At 40.2% G+C, this 16864-nt stretch overlaps 1 non-coding gene across 1 annotated transcript; it reads left to right on the top strand.

Annotated features, from left to right (window-relative positions):
* The first annotated feature begins 16204 nt into the window (after nucleotides 1-16204).
* On the top strand, nucleotides 16205-16311 carry LOC141624041 (small nucleolar RNA R71). The gene has a single exon (XR_012533852.1). It is a non-coding gene; the product is annotated as a small nucleolar RNA R71 (small nucleolar RNA).
* Nucleotides 16312-16864: the final 553 nt, after the last annotated feature.

Raw genomic sequence — 16864 nt, 5'->3', positions numbered from 1 at the left:
AATGAAGGAAACATGATTTTTTATGTAATTATGAGATCTCGAATCTCCTTTTATTTTAGTTTTGGGTTTTGAAATTAGAATGTAATAAATAGGCCAATTATGTAATTTTATTTATTATAATTTCAAAGAAGACTAAAGATGGAGATAAGAGCTCACTCCCGCTACATGGATCAAGATGGAACATCAAGACAAGCTTCTCGGGTCCAAGGATAGATTCCAAACTTGTATTTATTTTTCATTTTGATAGGATATGCCACACTAGGACTTTTACTGTTTTTTTACGTCTTTTTTCTTTCTTATTGCCTTTCATTCACATGTTAGTTTTATGCATCATATTCTGCCTAAAACCAAACCACCTACTACTACTAAAATGCATGAAAATTGACTCATGTAGGTTATATGTTAGTTTTCATGGACATGCAGATGTCACAGTCTTTAAGCCATCACCTTAGTTTATTCATTCTCGCATGCTAGATTATAGTTCATTTAAAATGAATTAAAATAAAGTTGATGGGATCTTCTTCTAAAACGGAAATTGAGATTAGTCTTTATAAGGGCAAACATCTATGAATCTCTTCTTCGTCGGTAGGCCTAATATGACCCCTTCTACGTTGGGTAAGTAGTTGTGTTGACTTAGTTTACCTCAACATCATAGTCCGAAGAGTTTCTCGTGATTATGATGGACTAAAGATAGAATTTACAGAAATTTATCGACCAAGAATTCTAACGGTAGAATTAGCTAAAAGGTTAGCTTATCAATTTACAGAGAATTGAGTATTGGGATCATTTATATAATTCTTGAGGGAGGTCAATTGTATAAATGTTTTGAGTCTTCGCGTTATGACATTAGTTCATTAGACTTAAAAACAAAACGATGCACATGCTTATTATTTTTTACTCTTCTTTCGCAGTGTAGAACACGATTATTTTCGATAATACTGTTACAACAAATGGCTGGAAATAACGCAATCCCAATGCCTAGTGCCACACTAGATCGTTCGTCCTGGCTAAAAATATTCATGGACCAAATGAATCAGTCCACGCGACTGAAGAATGATGGGTCCAACTTTGCGGACTGGGAGGCGGCACTACGGAATGCTGCCATTGCTGACGGTAAGCTCAGGTATTTAACTGAGCCAATACCGGTCAACCCAGGCCCAAATGCAGGAGCCAACGAGTCACTCGCTTATAGTGATTTCGTTATGGAAGCGGGTGCGATAAAGAACGTACTCATCTTTGCAATGAAACCAATTTGCAGAGACGCTTCATTGTCCAAGGTGCAAACAAGATTTTCACCACGCTCACTAACGAGTTCTCAAAGCCACCGAGAATCGTTACATATGAGCATACCTGTCGCTTCTTTGATGCGAAACTCCAGAAGGGCCAACCGGTTAGCCCACACATTCTTCACATGATTGAGAATGTCGAGAAGCTGGAGGCACTAAATTGTAAAATCAGTGAGAGCATTGTCATTGACCGCATGCTTCATTCTCTTCATGATGGTTTTTCCCTTTTCAGGGCGAACTACTACATGAATGACTTGAAAAAGAGTCCTCATGAGCTACACTCCCTTCTCGTACAGACCGAGAAGGATATGAAATTGAGTGGGAGCATGAAGCAGGATGTTCTCACGATTTACAACAAAGGTAAAGGTAAGGACAAGGCTCATGGCGACCTAGCTGTAGGTAAGCCAAAGTTTAAGAAGCCAGGAAACGGTAAGAGTGCGCCCGGTGAGACTAGTGGCTCACAGGGTAAGGCAAAGAGCAATGGCGGTGACATAGAGTGCCACCATTGTCACAAGACTGGACATTGGAGGAGGAACTGTCCCGTCTACCGTGAGGACATCAAGGCAGGCCGCGTCGTTCCTGTTGGTATGTCATCTTATATTCATATGATTGAGATTAACCATGCAAGTTTCGGAACTTGGGTACTTGATACTGGTTGTGGTTCTCATCTGTGTAATCATTTGCAGGGCCTAAAGAACATCATACCTCTCGAAAAAGGTGATGTGGACTGCGAGTCGGGAATGGAGCACGAGTTGTTCTGCGCCTCGAAGGGAACATATGTAATCCAACTCCCTAGTGGTTTTGAGTTATTTTTAAATAATCACACTATGTACCCAGTTTATCTAAGAACATTATTTCTGTTTCCGTACTTGCTAAAGACGGTTTTACATTTTCAATAAAGGATAATAGTTGTATTTTCTCTTTTAATGAAATGATTTATGGCAAAACAGTTTCCATGAATGGAATTTATATCTTAGATCAAACCACGGAAGTATTACACATGAATAATAAGAAATTAAAGGTTGGTGACAAAGATCAAACCTATCTATGGCATTGTCGAATGGGACACATAAATGAGAAACGCGTGAAGAAACTCGTCGATAATGGGACTATTCCCGCATTCGATTTTTCTACATATGGCACGTGTGAATCATGTCTCATTGGTAAGATGACTTGAATTTCCTTCAAAGGTGTTGGAATGCGCGCTAGTGACCTATTAGGACTTATACATACGGACGTATGTGGACCTATGTTAATTACCGCTAGAGATGGCTATAGATATTTTATCACTTTCACGGACGATTTGAGTAGATATGGATATGTCTACTTAATGAAGCATAAAAGTGAGTCCTTTGAGAAATTCAAGGAATACCAGAATAGGGTACAAAACCAACTGGGTAGAAAGATTAAAGCACTCCGTTCAGATCGGGGTGGCGAATATCTTTCAAATGAGTTTGATCAACACCTGAAAGACTGTGGAATCGTTTTGCAGTTAACTCCACCTGGAACACCTCAATTGAATGGTGTGTCCGAACGGAGAAATCGAACCTTACTTGATATGGTTCGATCCATGATGAGTCACACGGTAGTGCCTGATTCATTATGGGGTTATGCTCTTTTGTCAGCCGCTCTTATGTGGGTTAATATCCGTATACTACCCTTTAATTGCAGGACTATAACGTAAATTTAAACATGCAATTTATAGTCATAAAACGAAATACAATATAGAAACGATAAGGAATTAGAATCAACCTCGGGTCCTTATAGTGCGGCGTAAAGAACAGAAATCAAATGAGATTCCCTCCTAATTGTTGCACCCAAGACCTTGTCCGAGATATGCCCGTGTGCTAGATGGTGTTCTCCGATTGCTTTGCAATATTGGGAGAACTGATGTGTGTTTTTCTTGGAGATGAGAGATCTCAGGTTTTTCAGAGAAGAATGCTCTTCAAAACCCTAATTCTTGTTTCAAATGATGATTAGGTTAAAACAAGAAGGAGGAGGCTCTCCTTTTTGTTCTCCTAATTCGGCCAAGCCGAGTCCATGGGGAGGAAATGGGCTTTTCCATTTCCTCTTCTATTTGACTCGTAGTCCGAACCCCAATGACTAAATGTATATGACGCGTTTGATTATAAATCATTATCGGTTATCGGAAATTAAGGCATCGGCTAATAATACGGGTTAGCTGAATTATTAATTCGTGTCCGACAAAAACAAAGATATTGTATAATTATATTCAATATACATTTAATTAAATATAAATCGTTTTATATTTAATTTTACGAATTAACTGGTTAATTCGCCTTAGCCCATGATATTTAATCCGTATTAAATATAATATCTCAACATCACATATTTGACTAATTACTAGTCAAATAACTCGACTAACCGGTTAGTCAATCTTGGCATCTACATGAAAGTATTTTCATACCGTCACATCTCTCGAACGTATCCTATAGGTGTGACTTTTAGGGACCAGTTGATCACCGCCATCCGTATGACAATAACGTCAAACTTATCTAGCAAGCCAACCGTTATTGATAAACGTGGATCAACGGATAATAATACCAAAGTATGCCCTTTGATCCTTTTAGAGGTTTATAAGTCCTTGCACTAATTGTTAAGGACACCAACCCCAACAAGCTCCCACTTGTCCGTACAAGTGCATGTGCAATGACGTTATCCGCACTAACTGGAGGACACAAGCTCCAACAAACTCCCACTTGTCCGTACAAGTGTATGTGCGATAACCGATTCTCATATTCATTTAAAATTTCTCCCACTCAATGTAAAACAATTTGCGATATCGGATCCACAAAGGTCGTATTTTACAATTGATCTGTATCTAGAGTGGTTTCCCCGACTAGAGAGTAACTTAACCGATAAAACGAATCCGTATCCGAGCATGGCCATGCATTTCGATTCTGACTCCTCGAGTGGCCCTGAGAAATATCGAGTACCCGATAAAGGCTGAATATTTCCTTCAACTCGAACTCCTTCCGATCTAAGCACGCATGAAATGACCCGAAAAAAATCTACTTGGCCCCCCGTTACGGATGACCGTGAGAAAGAAACCAAAGTCACCCAAAATCTGCCTTAGTCTCAAGAGACAATCGATAGTCAAAAGAATCGACTCTTAGGATCACCATGGAGGTCCTATCCACGACCGGGCAGCAAATGTTATAAAACATTTAGGACTCCACGTCGATGTCACAATTGTGTCCTACGAAATATCCGTATAAATCGCCTCTCGTGATTGGTCGTCAACTTTGTTGACTTATGGCTCGTTGAACCCACCATCAACCAACGTCACAAAATAATTGCCTGAGTTATCAGCTCACGTGGGCAATTAAGGACCAAGAATATAATGTTTGTTCAGTTCACTTTGTGGTGTTCAAAATTTGTCGTACAAATCCACATGAAAAAACAAAATATATATAAAATATCAAAACGATGATGTCGTATAGAGTACAAGAGAGTATGAATCTGATCCATAAAAGAGTACTACAACTTAGGAACACGTTTAATTCCCATGGAATTAACGTGCCCTTCATGCTTATCTTGTCGTAATGCTTTAGTGAGAGGATCTGCTATGTTATCATCTGTAGCAATCTTTTCTATCACTACTGTCTTTTGCTCCACGTAATCCCGGATTAGATGAGCTTTCCGTTGTACATGTCTAGACTTGTTGCTAGACTTTGGCTCCTTAGCTTGGAAGATGGCACCATTATTGTCGCAATAGATGGTGATCGGGTCATTCGAACTAGGCACTACAGAGAGCCCATGTAAGAATTGACGCATCCATATCGCTTCCTTTGTAGCTTCGACGCGGCATAGTACTCGGACTCGGTCGTAGAATCTCTTTGTAACAGTTTGTTTCGAACTCTTCCACTGATCTGCAGCGCCATTAAGAGTAAAAACGAATCCAGACCGAGATTTCGAGTCATCTCGATCCGTTTGGAAGCTAGCATCTGCACAGAATCCTTAGGTTGCGATAGCTTTTGATCGCCTCCATAAGTCAATGCCCAATCTTTAGTCCTCCGTAGGTACTTAAGAATGTTCTTGACAGCCAGCCAATGTGCTTCACCTGGATGCTGTTGGAATCGACTTGTCATACTCAATGCATATGCCACGTCCGGACGTGTGCATATCATGGCATACATGATTGATCCTATTGCCGAAGCATAAGGAATCCGTGTCATGCGCTCTTTCTCTTCCGGTGTCTCTCGGTGCCCGAGTCTTGCTCAAATGCACCCCTGGAGCCATAGGAAGGAACCCCTTCTTGGAGTTAGTCATGCTTTGAATCTCTCTAGGACTTTGTCTATGTAAGACTCTGGCCGAGAGATAACATCCGTCGTGATCTATCTCGATAGATACGGATGCCCGGAATTCTTTGTGCCTCTCCCAGATCTTTCATCCGGAAATGGTTTTTCAACCATACTTTCACCGAAGTTAAGAGAGGTATGTCATTCCCAATCGGGAGTATGTCGTCAACATACAATATTAGGAAGACAATCTTGCTCCCACTCGACTTGATATATAGACATGGTTCCTCGACAGATCGAGTAAATCCATTTTCTTTTATCACTTGGTCGAAGCGATGATTCCAACTCCGAGATGCTTGCTTAAGTCCATAAATGGAACGCTTAAGTTTGCATACTTTCTTAGGATGTACTGGATCGATGAAACCTTCGGGTTGTACCATGTACAACTCTTCCTCCAAAAAGCCGTTTAAGAAGGCGGTTTTCACGTCCATTTGCCAAATTTCATAGTCATGAAAAGCGGCGATCGCTAAGATAATCCGAATGGAACGCAGCATGACTACGGGTGCAAAAATCTCATCGTAGTGCAAACCTGGCACTTGGGTGAAACCTTTAGCAACTAGTCGTGCTTTGTAGATATCTTGTTGACCTTCCACGGAATGCTTTATCTTGTAAAGCCATTTGCATTGAAGGGGACGAACCTTAGCGAGTAAGTCAACAAGATCCCATACGTTGTTCTCATACATAGAGTCCATCTCGGATTGCATGGCCTCAAGCCATAGCTTTGAGTCGGAACTAGTCATGGCACCTTTATAGGTTGCGGGTTCACTACTCGTTAAGAGTAGAACGTCATCTATGTCATGTTCCTCGACCATACCAATGTATCTGTTCGGAGGAATAGAGACTCTTCCCGACCTCCTAGGTTCCTCAGGAATGTTCACCGCAGCCGGGATTGAAGGAATAGGTTCCTCCAATGGTTGCTCGGTGTTTGGTTCTGGAATCTCCGACAGGTCGAAGGTTCTATCACTCTTTGCATTCTCGAGAAATTCCTTCTCTAAGAATGTCGCACTAGCCGCAACAAAAACACGTTGTTCGGTTGGCGAATAGAAGTAATGACCACGTGTTCCTTTAGGATAACCTATAAAGTATGTCTTGACCGATCGCGGGCCGAGCTTATCTTCAGGTCTCCACTTGACATAAGCCTCGCAGCCCCAAACCCGTATAAAGGACAAGTTAGGGACCGTTCCCTTCCATAGTTCATATGGAGTCTTGTCAACAGCTTTAGACGGACTTCGGTTAAGTATTAGAGCGGCTGACAAAAGAGCATAACCCCATAATGAATCAGGTAATATCGTGTGACTCATCATGGATCGAACCATATCAAGTAGTGTTCGATTTCTCCGTTCGGACACACCATTCAATTGAGGTGTTCCAGGTGGAGTTAACTGTAGGGCAATCCCACAGTCTTTGAGGTGTTGATCAAACTCGTGAGAAAGATACTCGCCACCATGATCCGAACGCAGTGTTTTAATCTTTCTATTTAATAGGTTCTGTACCCTATTCTGGTATTCCTTGAATTTCTCAAAGGATTCACTTTTGTGCTTCATTAAGTAGACATATCCATATCTACTTAAGTCGTCCGTGAAAGTGATGAAATACCTATAGCCTTCTCGTGCGGTGATTGACATAGGGCCACATACATCCGTGTGTATGAGTCCTAATAGGTCAGCAGCGCGCATTCCAACACCTTTGAAGGAAATACGAGTCATCTTACCGATGAGACATGATTCACACGTGCCAAATGATTGAAAATCAAAGGCCGAGATAGCTCCATGTTTGATGAGCCGTTTTACGCGTTTCTCATTAATGTGTCCCATACGGGAGTGCCATAGATACGTTTGATCTTTGTCACCAACCTTTAACTTTTTATTCATTACGTGTAATATTTCCGTGGTCCGATCTAAAACATAAATTCCATTCATGGCGACCCCCCGCCATAAATCATATTGTGTAAAGAGAAAATGCAAGTATTATTCTCAATTACAAATGAAAATCCGAGTTTGTCAAGTGCAGAAACTGAAATAATGTTTTTCGAAAGACTAGGAACATAATAGCAATCATATAATGATAACTCAAATCCGCTAGGAAGCTGGATCACATATGTTCCCCTCGAGACGGCAGCCACTCTTGCTCCATTCCCGACACGCAGTCAACCTCACCCTTTGCGAGAGGTTCGAGATTTCGAGGCCCCGCACATGATTACACGGATGAGAACCACAACCAGTATCAAGTACCCAAGTTCCGTAACTTGCGTGGTTAATCTCAATCATATGAATAAAAGTAGAAGAAGAAGACATACCAACAGGTTTAACACGACCCGCTTTTATGTCCTCATGGTAAACAGGACATGTGCGTCTCCAAAGTGCCAGACTTGTGGCAGTGATGGCATTCCATGTTATCCATTTTGCTCTTTGTCGCGCCTGATGAGGTGCTCGACTCACCAGGCCCACTCTTACCCGAACCCGACTTCTTGAACTTCGCCTTACCTACTCGCTAGGTTTGCCTCGAGCTTTGCCCTTACCCTTTCCTTTATTTGACACAACGAGAACATCCTGTTTCATGCTCCCACTGGACTTCATGTCCTTCTCGGTCTGTACGAGAAGGGAGTGCAGTTCATGGGGAGTTTTCTTCAAATCATTCATATAGTAATTCGCTCTAAATTGCGAATAACCATCGTGGAGTGAGTGAAGTATGCGGTCGATAACAATGTTCTCGCCGATGTTGCGATTAAAGGTCTCCAGTTTCTCGACATTCTCAATCATGCTGAGAATGTGTGGGCTAACCGGTTGGCCCTTCTGGAGTCTCGCATCAAAGAAGCGAGTGGTATGCTCATAAGTCACGATTCTCGGTGCTTTCGAGAATTCCTTAGTGAGCGTGGTGAAAATCTTGTTTGCACCATGGGCTATGAAGCGTTTCTGCAAATTGGGTTCCATTGCAAAAATGAGTACGTTTTTAATCGCACCCGCTTCCATACGTAAATCATTAAACTTGGTGATTTCAAAGCACTCTAGCCGTGGGACCTGGGTTTGCGGATGGGCTCCAAGAGATATTTGAGCTTCCGTCGTCGGCGGCGGCATTCCGTAATGCCGCCTCCCGGTCCGCGAAGTTGGATCCATCATTCTTCGATCGAGTAGACCGATTCATCCGATTCATGAAGATCCTAAGCCAGGACTCACGGTCCAATGTGGCACTTGGCATTGGGTTATCACTTGAACCAGCCATTTGTTGTTTAGCAGTTTAAAATCGTGATCTACACTGAAAAAGAAAGAAAAACAAAACGAAATGAGCAACTCATCGAGGTGATTTAAGTCTATTTTAAAATTCATTTTAAACATGTAGACTCTTGCACTTGCATAATTGATCTCCCTCAAGAATGATACAAGTGATCCCAAGACTCAATTTCTGTAAATTGATAAGCCAACTGTTTAGCTAATTCTTTCGGAAGAACTCTTGGTCGATAGATTTCTGTAAATCCTATCTATAGTCCACCATAATCACAGGATCGTACGAGTGACCACAGTGTTGAGATAAAATAGGTCAATCGGTTCCAACTTACCCGACGTAGAAGGGGTCATATTATGCCTACCGACGAAGAAGGGACTCATTGGAGTTTGACCTATAAAGACCGTTCTCAATTTTTGTTTATACGAGGAAGATCCCATCAACTAAATTAAAATTCATATTAAGTAAACGAATAACTAGCGTCTGCGTGAATGAATTAATTTGGGTGATGGCTTATAAAAATCGTGTGACATACGAATGTCAAGGAAAACTAACTCGTGACCTCTATATGTGTCAGTTTTCATGCAATTATTAGGTGGTTTGGTTTTTAGGCGGAATATGATGCATACTATCGTTACGATAACATAAATAATTGAATGCAATACGTAAATAAAATTTCCTAGTGTGGCCTATCCTAATAAAAAGAACAAAATACAACTTTGGAATCCACCGTTGGACCCAAGAAGCTTGTCTTGTTGTTCCACCTTGATCCATGTAGCGGGAGTGAGCATCTGGTCTCCGTCTTTGGTCTTCTCAAAAATTACAATTAAAATTACAAAATATAAACCTAATTACATTCTAATTAAAACTGTAATTACAAGTGAAAAATCCAAAACGGAGATACGAGATCTCAAAATACAACCAAGACCGTGTTCCATCATTACGGTAACACGTTCTACTAAGGCCACACTAAGTTACAACCGTTTGCAAAATAAATAAATAAATACGTAATAAAAGGCATTCAAAAACATTCATAATTAACGATAAATAAAAATGCATCAACTAAAAACAAATTCATTCGTGACATAATTCCGTAATTATGTTAAAATTATCCAAACCACCTTTTAATGATTAAAATTCATGTGATAAAACCGCTTCTATCAATTTAATTTTAATCAAATACAGTCCGTTACTTTAAATACGCTTTAAAATAACTTAATGGTACGTGGTGAACCGTTTCACAATCATAGCGAGTGTACTATATCCGTATAAAGTACATATTATAGCCAAAAGAAAATTTAAATCAAAAGAAACAAATTTTCAAAGTCATTAAAGATTTAAATCCTCGATCCAGGGACATAAGTGCTCGATCGAGGGACAGAGGGCTCGATCGATCGAATCGCAAGTCGATCGAGAGGTATGCTAATCAGGAGGTACTCGATCGACAGAACTGGTGGTCGATCGAGTACTTTTATCAGCAAAGCTGCTCGATCGAGTACGAGGACAACTCGATCGAGCAGTAGGGTTTTAAAAAGGGGTCGATCGAGTACAACAGGGACTCGATCGAACAAAAGCAAGACAGAAATGGCACTCGATCGAGTAGAAATACGCTCGATCGAATGCAAACATGGCTGAAACTTCAAAACCCTCGTGAAAACAGTTTGTCGAGACAAAATCAATTGCAATTTTGATCAAAACGCTTCAAAACAAATTTAACAATTGACTAAAACTTGACATGTTGCTATAATCTCCGTATAAAATAACAACATGTAAAAACAATATGAAAATTGAAAACAAAACAGCCGTGTAAAACATGAAACGGCACGGTTTTCAAGACAAAACAACAACAAGAGCAACCGTGTAAACAGGACACGGTTCCCAATGCAACCAAAAACGCAGCAACAACAGAAAAAAAAATTTTAGTGTTAAAAATTGGCTGCCGCACGGATTTTTAGACAAAACAAAAATCGTTTCAAGATAGTTTTATGAAAAACACATGGAAAAATTCACGTGGCCTCGCTCTGATACCACTTGTGGGTTAATATCCGTATACTACCCTTTAATTGCAGGACTATAACGTAAATTTAAACATGCAATTTATAGTCATAAAACGAAATACAATATAGAAACGATAAGGAATTAGAATCAACCTCGGGTCCTTATAGTGCGGCGTAAAGAATGTAAATCAAATGAGATTCCCTCCTAATTGTTGCACCCAAGACCTTGTCCGAGATATGCCCGTGTGCTAGATGGTGTTCTCCGATTGCTTTGCAATATTGGGAGAACTGATGTGTGTTTTTCTTGGAGATGAGAGATCTCAGGTTTTTCAGAGAAGAATGCTCTTCAAAACCCTAATTCTTGTTTCAAAATGATGATTAGGTTAAACAAGAAGGAGGAGGCTCTCCTTTTGTTCTCCTAATTCGGCCAAGCCGAGTCCATGGGGAGGAAATGGGCTTTTCCATTTCCTCTTCTATTTGACTCGTAGTCCGAACCCCAATGACTAAATGTATATGACGCGGTTTGATTATAAATCACATCGGTTATCGGAAATTAAGGCATCGGCTAATAATACGGGTTAGTGAATTATTAATTCGTGTCCGACAAAAAAAAAGAGATTGTATAATTATATTCAATATACATTTAATTAAATATAAATCGTTTATATTTAATTTCACGAATTAATCGTTAATTCGCCTTTAGCCCATGATATTTAATCCGTATTAAATATAATATCTCAACATCACATATTTGACTAATTACTAGTCAAATAACTCGGACTAACCGGTTAGTCAATCTTGCATCTACATGACAGGATTTTCATACCGTCACATCTCTCGAACGTATCCTATAGGTGTGACTTTTAGGGACCAGTTGATCACCGCCATCTGTATGACAATAACGTCAAACTTATCTAGCAAGCCAACCGTTATTGATAAACGTGGATCAACTGATAATAATACCAAAGTATGCCCTTTGATCCTTTTAGAGGTTTATAAGTCCTTGCACTAACTGTTAAGGACACCAACCCCAACATCTTATACTTAACCGTAGTCCGTCTAAAGCTGTCGACAAGACTCCATATGAAATGTGGAAGGGAACGGTCCCTAACTTGTCCTTTATTCGGGTTTGGGGCTGCGAGGCTTATGTCAAGTGGAGACACGAGGATAAGCTCGGCCCGCGATCGGTCAAGACATACTTTATAGGTTATCCAAAAGGAACATTTGGTCAGTACTTCTATTCGCCTACCGAACATCGAGTTTTTGTTGCGGCTAGTGCGACATTCTTAGAGAAAGAATTTCTCGAGATCAAGACGAGTAATAGAACCTTCGAGCTGTCGGAGATTCCAGAACCAACGACCGAGGAACGGATGGAGGAAGTGGTTCCTCCAACTGATGATACGGTTAATATTCCTGAGGAACCTAGGAGGTCGGGTAGAGACTCTCATCCTCCGGACAGATACATTGGTATGGTCGAGGAGAATGACGTTTTACTTCTAGAAAGTAATGAACCCGCAACCTATAAAGGTGCTATGGCCTGTTCCGACTCAAAGCTATGGCTTGAAGCCATGCAATCCGGGATGGACTCCATGTATGAGAATAACGTATGGGATCTAGTTGATTTACCTAATAAGGTAAAACCTCTACAGTGCAAATGGCTTTACAAAATAAAGCGTTCTGTAGACGCGCAACCAGATACCTCTAAGGCACGACTTGTGGCAAAAGGTTTCAGTCAAGTGCACGGATTGCATTATGATGAGATTTTTGCACCTGTAGTCATGCTACGTTCCATTCGGATAATCTTAGCGATTGCCGCATTTCATGATTATGAGATTTGGCAAATGGATGTGAAAACCGCCTTCTTAAACGGTTATTTGGAGGAAGAGTTGTACATGGTGCAACCCGAAGGTTTCATAGATCCTGAGTATCCTAAGAAAGTATGCAAGCTTAAGCGTTCCATTTATGGACTTAAGCAAGCTTCTCGGAGTTGGAATCATCGTTTCGACCAAGTGATAAAAGAGTATGGTTTCACTCGATCGGTCGAGGAACCATGCTTATATATCAAGTCGAGTGGGAGCAAGATTGTATTCTTGATATTGTATGTCGATGACATACTCCTGATTGGGAATGACATTCCTCTCCTATCTTCGGTTAAAGAATGGTTGAAGAACCATTTCCAGATGAAAGATCTGGGTGAGGCATAGCGCATTTTGGGAATCCGTATCTACCGAGATAGATCACGACGGACGTTATCACTTAGTCAGGAGTCTTATTTGGATAAGGTTCTTGAGAGGTTCAGCATGACCAACTCCAAGAAGGGGAACCTTCCTATGACGACTGGGATGCAGTTGAACAAGTCTCAGTCACCCACGACGCCTGAAGGGATTGAGCGCATTAGTCTTGTTTCTTATGCATCTGCAATAGGATCGATCATGTATGTCATGATATGCACACGTCTAGACGTGGCATATGCATTGAGTATGACGAGTCGGTACCAAAAGACTCCAGGTGAAACACACTGGATAGCTGTCAAAAACATCCTCAAGTACCTACGGAGGACTAAGGATTGGGTATTGACTTATGGAGGCGATACTAAGCTATGCACTACCGGTTACGCAGATGCTAGCTTCCAAACGGAGCGAGATGATTCAAAATCTCAGTCCGGATTCGTCTTCACTCTTAATGGTGTTGCGGTCAGCTGGAAGAGTTCCAAACAGAGTGTTGTAGCAGATTCTACTACTGAATCCGAGTACTATGCCGCTTCGGAGGCAGCAAAGGAAGCGATATGGATGCGTCAATTCTTACAAGGGCTTTCGGTAGTTCCTAGTTCGAATGACCCGATCACCATCTATTGTGACAATAGAGGTGCCATCTTCCAGGCTAAGGAGCCAAAGTCTAGCAATAAATCTAGACATGTACTTCGGAAAGCTCACCTATTCCGTGATTACGTGGAGCAAGAAGAGATAGTAATTAACAAGATTGCGACGGATGATAACATCGCGGATCCTCTCACCAAACCGTTGAATTACGATAAGCATGTAGGGCATGTTAATTCCATGGGAATTAAATATGTTCCTGAGTTGTAGTACTTGATTATGGATTTGATACATTATCTTTTCATATACTATTTATAACTTCATCGTTTTATATATAATATTTTGTTTTTCATGTGGATTGTACTGACAACATTGAACGCCACAAAGTGAACTGAATTACATTATATTTGTTTTGGTCCGTAATCGCCAATGTGAGCTGATAACTCCGGCTATTATATTGTGCAGTCAATTGATGGTGGGTTCAACAAGCCATAAGTCAAACGGTTGACTGATCGATCACAGATACGAGATTATGACGATACCTCGTAGGACAACTTTTTGTGACAACGTAATGGAGTCCTAAATGTTTAAAAACATTCGGTGCCAGGTCGTGGATAGGACATCCATTGTGTTCCTAGAGTCGATTCTTTTGACTATCGATGTCTCTTGAGATTAAGGCGCTTTTGGGTGACTTTGGTTTCTTTCTCACGATCTGCCGAATCGGAGGCTAAGTAGATTTTTTTCGGGTCATTTCATACGTGCTTACATCTGCAGGATTCGAGTTGAGGAAAATATCCAACCCTTATCGGTATAGTTATTTCTCGGGGCCACTCGAGGAGTTGTAACTGAAATGCATGGCCATGCTCGAATGTTGATTCGTTTATCAGTTAAGTTACTCTCTAGTCGGGGAAACCACTCTTGATATTGATCGCTTGTAAAATACGACCTTTGTGAATGCGGATTTGCAAATTGTTTTACATTGAGTGGGAGAAATTTTAGGATATGAGAATCGGTTATCGCACATACACTTGTGAGGACAAGTGGGAGTTTGTTGGAGCTTGTGTCCTCCAAAAATTAGTGTGATAACATTTGTAAATCTCTTACAGGTTCACAAGGGTATACTTCGTAATATTTAATCAGTTGATTAACGTTTACCTAATAACGGTTGACTTGCTAGAAAGTTTGACGTTATTATCATACAGATGGCGGTGATCAACTGGTCCCTAAAGGTCACACCTATAGGATGTGTTTGAGAAATGTGGTTATAGAAATATAATCACATTGATGCCCAATATGACTAAATAGTTAGTCAATGTGTTGATGAGATAATTATTTAATGAAAATTAAATAATATTAGTTGAGACGAATTAATCACAATTCGTAAATTAAATATAATAAGTTATATTTAATTAAATATATGTAATGTTAGCTTGACGAATTAATCATAATTCGTAATTAAATATAATCGATTATATTTAATATCAACAAGATGAATGTGTCATAGTGGTAATAGTGAGGGTACACATACCAAGAGGTCATGGTTTCGATCCTCACTAGATGACAATTCAACACATTTTATATATTTTTGGAAAGACCAAAAATAAGGAGAATATACTCCTTATTTCGGTCAGTTAGGCCGAAATTAGGAAAGATTTATTCTTTCCTAATTGACTTCAAATCTCGGTCAGTATAAGAAAGAAAGGTAGATGATTATTCTACCCTAATTCTTTTTCTTGACCTAGCCTCCTCTCTCATCAGAAAAAACACAAAACAACTAAATTTTACAGAAAATTTTAGATCGATTCTAGCACAATTAATAGGGCATATCTCATATCGTCTTGGGCGCAACTGATATGCGTATATCAATTTTGATATTGTTCTTAGGCCATTTTGCTAGGACCGAAGGTTAATTCTGAATCATTTATACTTTGTTTATGTATTTTGTTTATGACTATTGATCATCACTGTTAAATTCGTTATAATCCTTCTATATTAAGGGAAGTATACAGATTATTTCCCACAGTGGGGTGTATGTTGTTTGAGGGTTTTGAACATTTTGGCTTTTGTATGAGAGATTTGGATGGAATTTGGTGTTTTCATTGTAATAGTTGGAATAAGGGGTACCACTCTTGTATGGTTGGAAAGCATTCACTTGTTCATTTGTTCCCCTACATTCACTTGGGTCATGTCCCAAAGTTCCACAATTCTCACATATCCCACTTGGGATTGATGAAGATGCCGTCATGGCATTAACATGATGCTTTGGTGATTTTGAGACTTCTTCAAGTCTAGCCATAGCCTTTTCAAACTTCAAATTGATGGTATCAATGTGAGCACTAAGTTGAGCACCCAATTGAGTAACGGAGTCCACTTCATGCTTTCCTCCTCTAGTAGCCTTGCGAGGTCTACTATATTGTGAGTTATAGACTGCCATTTCCTCAATTTTATTCCAAGTTTGATTGTCATCAACTTCGGTGAACATTCCATTTGATCCCATGTTGAGAATGTTCCTTGAATCTTCATATAGACTGTTCCAAAATTGTTGTACCAAGAACCACTCGCTAAGTCCATGGTGAGGACATGAGAGACAAATTCCTTTGAACCGCTCCCAAGCTTCATACAAAGATTCTTCATCCCTTTGCTTAAAACCCGTAATTTGAGCTCTTAGCATGTTAGTCTTTTCCGGTGGGTAGAACTTTTTGTAGAAAGCTAGAGCCAATTTCTTCCAAGAATCAATTCCGAGAGTGGCCTTATCAAGGATCTTCAACCATTGTTTCGCGGTGCCAATTAGAGAAAAAGGAAATAAGACCCATCGAATTTGGTCTTGAGTTACACCGGTTTGAGAAATCGCATCACAATAGTCACAAAAAGCCTCCATATGAGAGCGAGGGTCTTCACTAGGCATCCCCCCAAATTGGCTTCTTTCGACTAATTGGATAAATGCGGATTTGGCAATGAAATTTTCGGTTAGATGTTGTGGTGTGGGAGTACCATTGGGTAGGTTCTCCTCGGCGGGTACGAAATGTGATGAAAACTTAGGCATTGTGGGTTGATTTTGTGTTGTATTTTGTGTTGGGTTCTCCTCACCTTCTCTTGCAAAAGGGTTGATGAACTCAATAGTTGGTTGAATATCTACAACCTCACCAATACCTCTCAAATTTCTTCTAGCAAGTCTTCTATTAGTTGTCAAAGTTCTTTCAATTTCACGATCAAAGGGTAACAAG

Source organism: Silene latifolia, chromosome X, assembly GCF_048544455.1.
Source record: "Silene latifolia isolate original U9 population chromosome X, ASM4854445v1, whole genome shotgun sequence".
NCBI classification, from domain to species: Eukaryota; Viridiplantae; Streptophyta; class Magnoliopsida; order Caryophyllales; family Caryophyllaceae; genus Silene; species Silene latifolia.
This window is presented reverse-complemented; position numbering and strand designations above follow the sequence as displayed.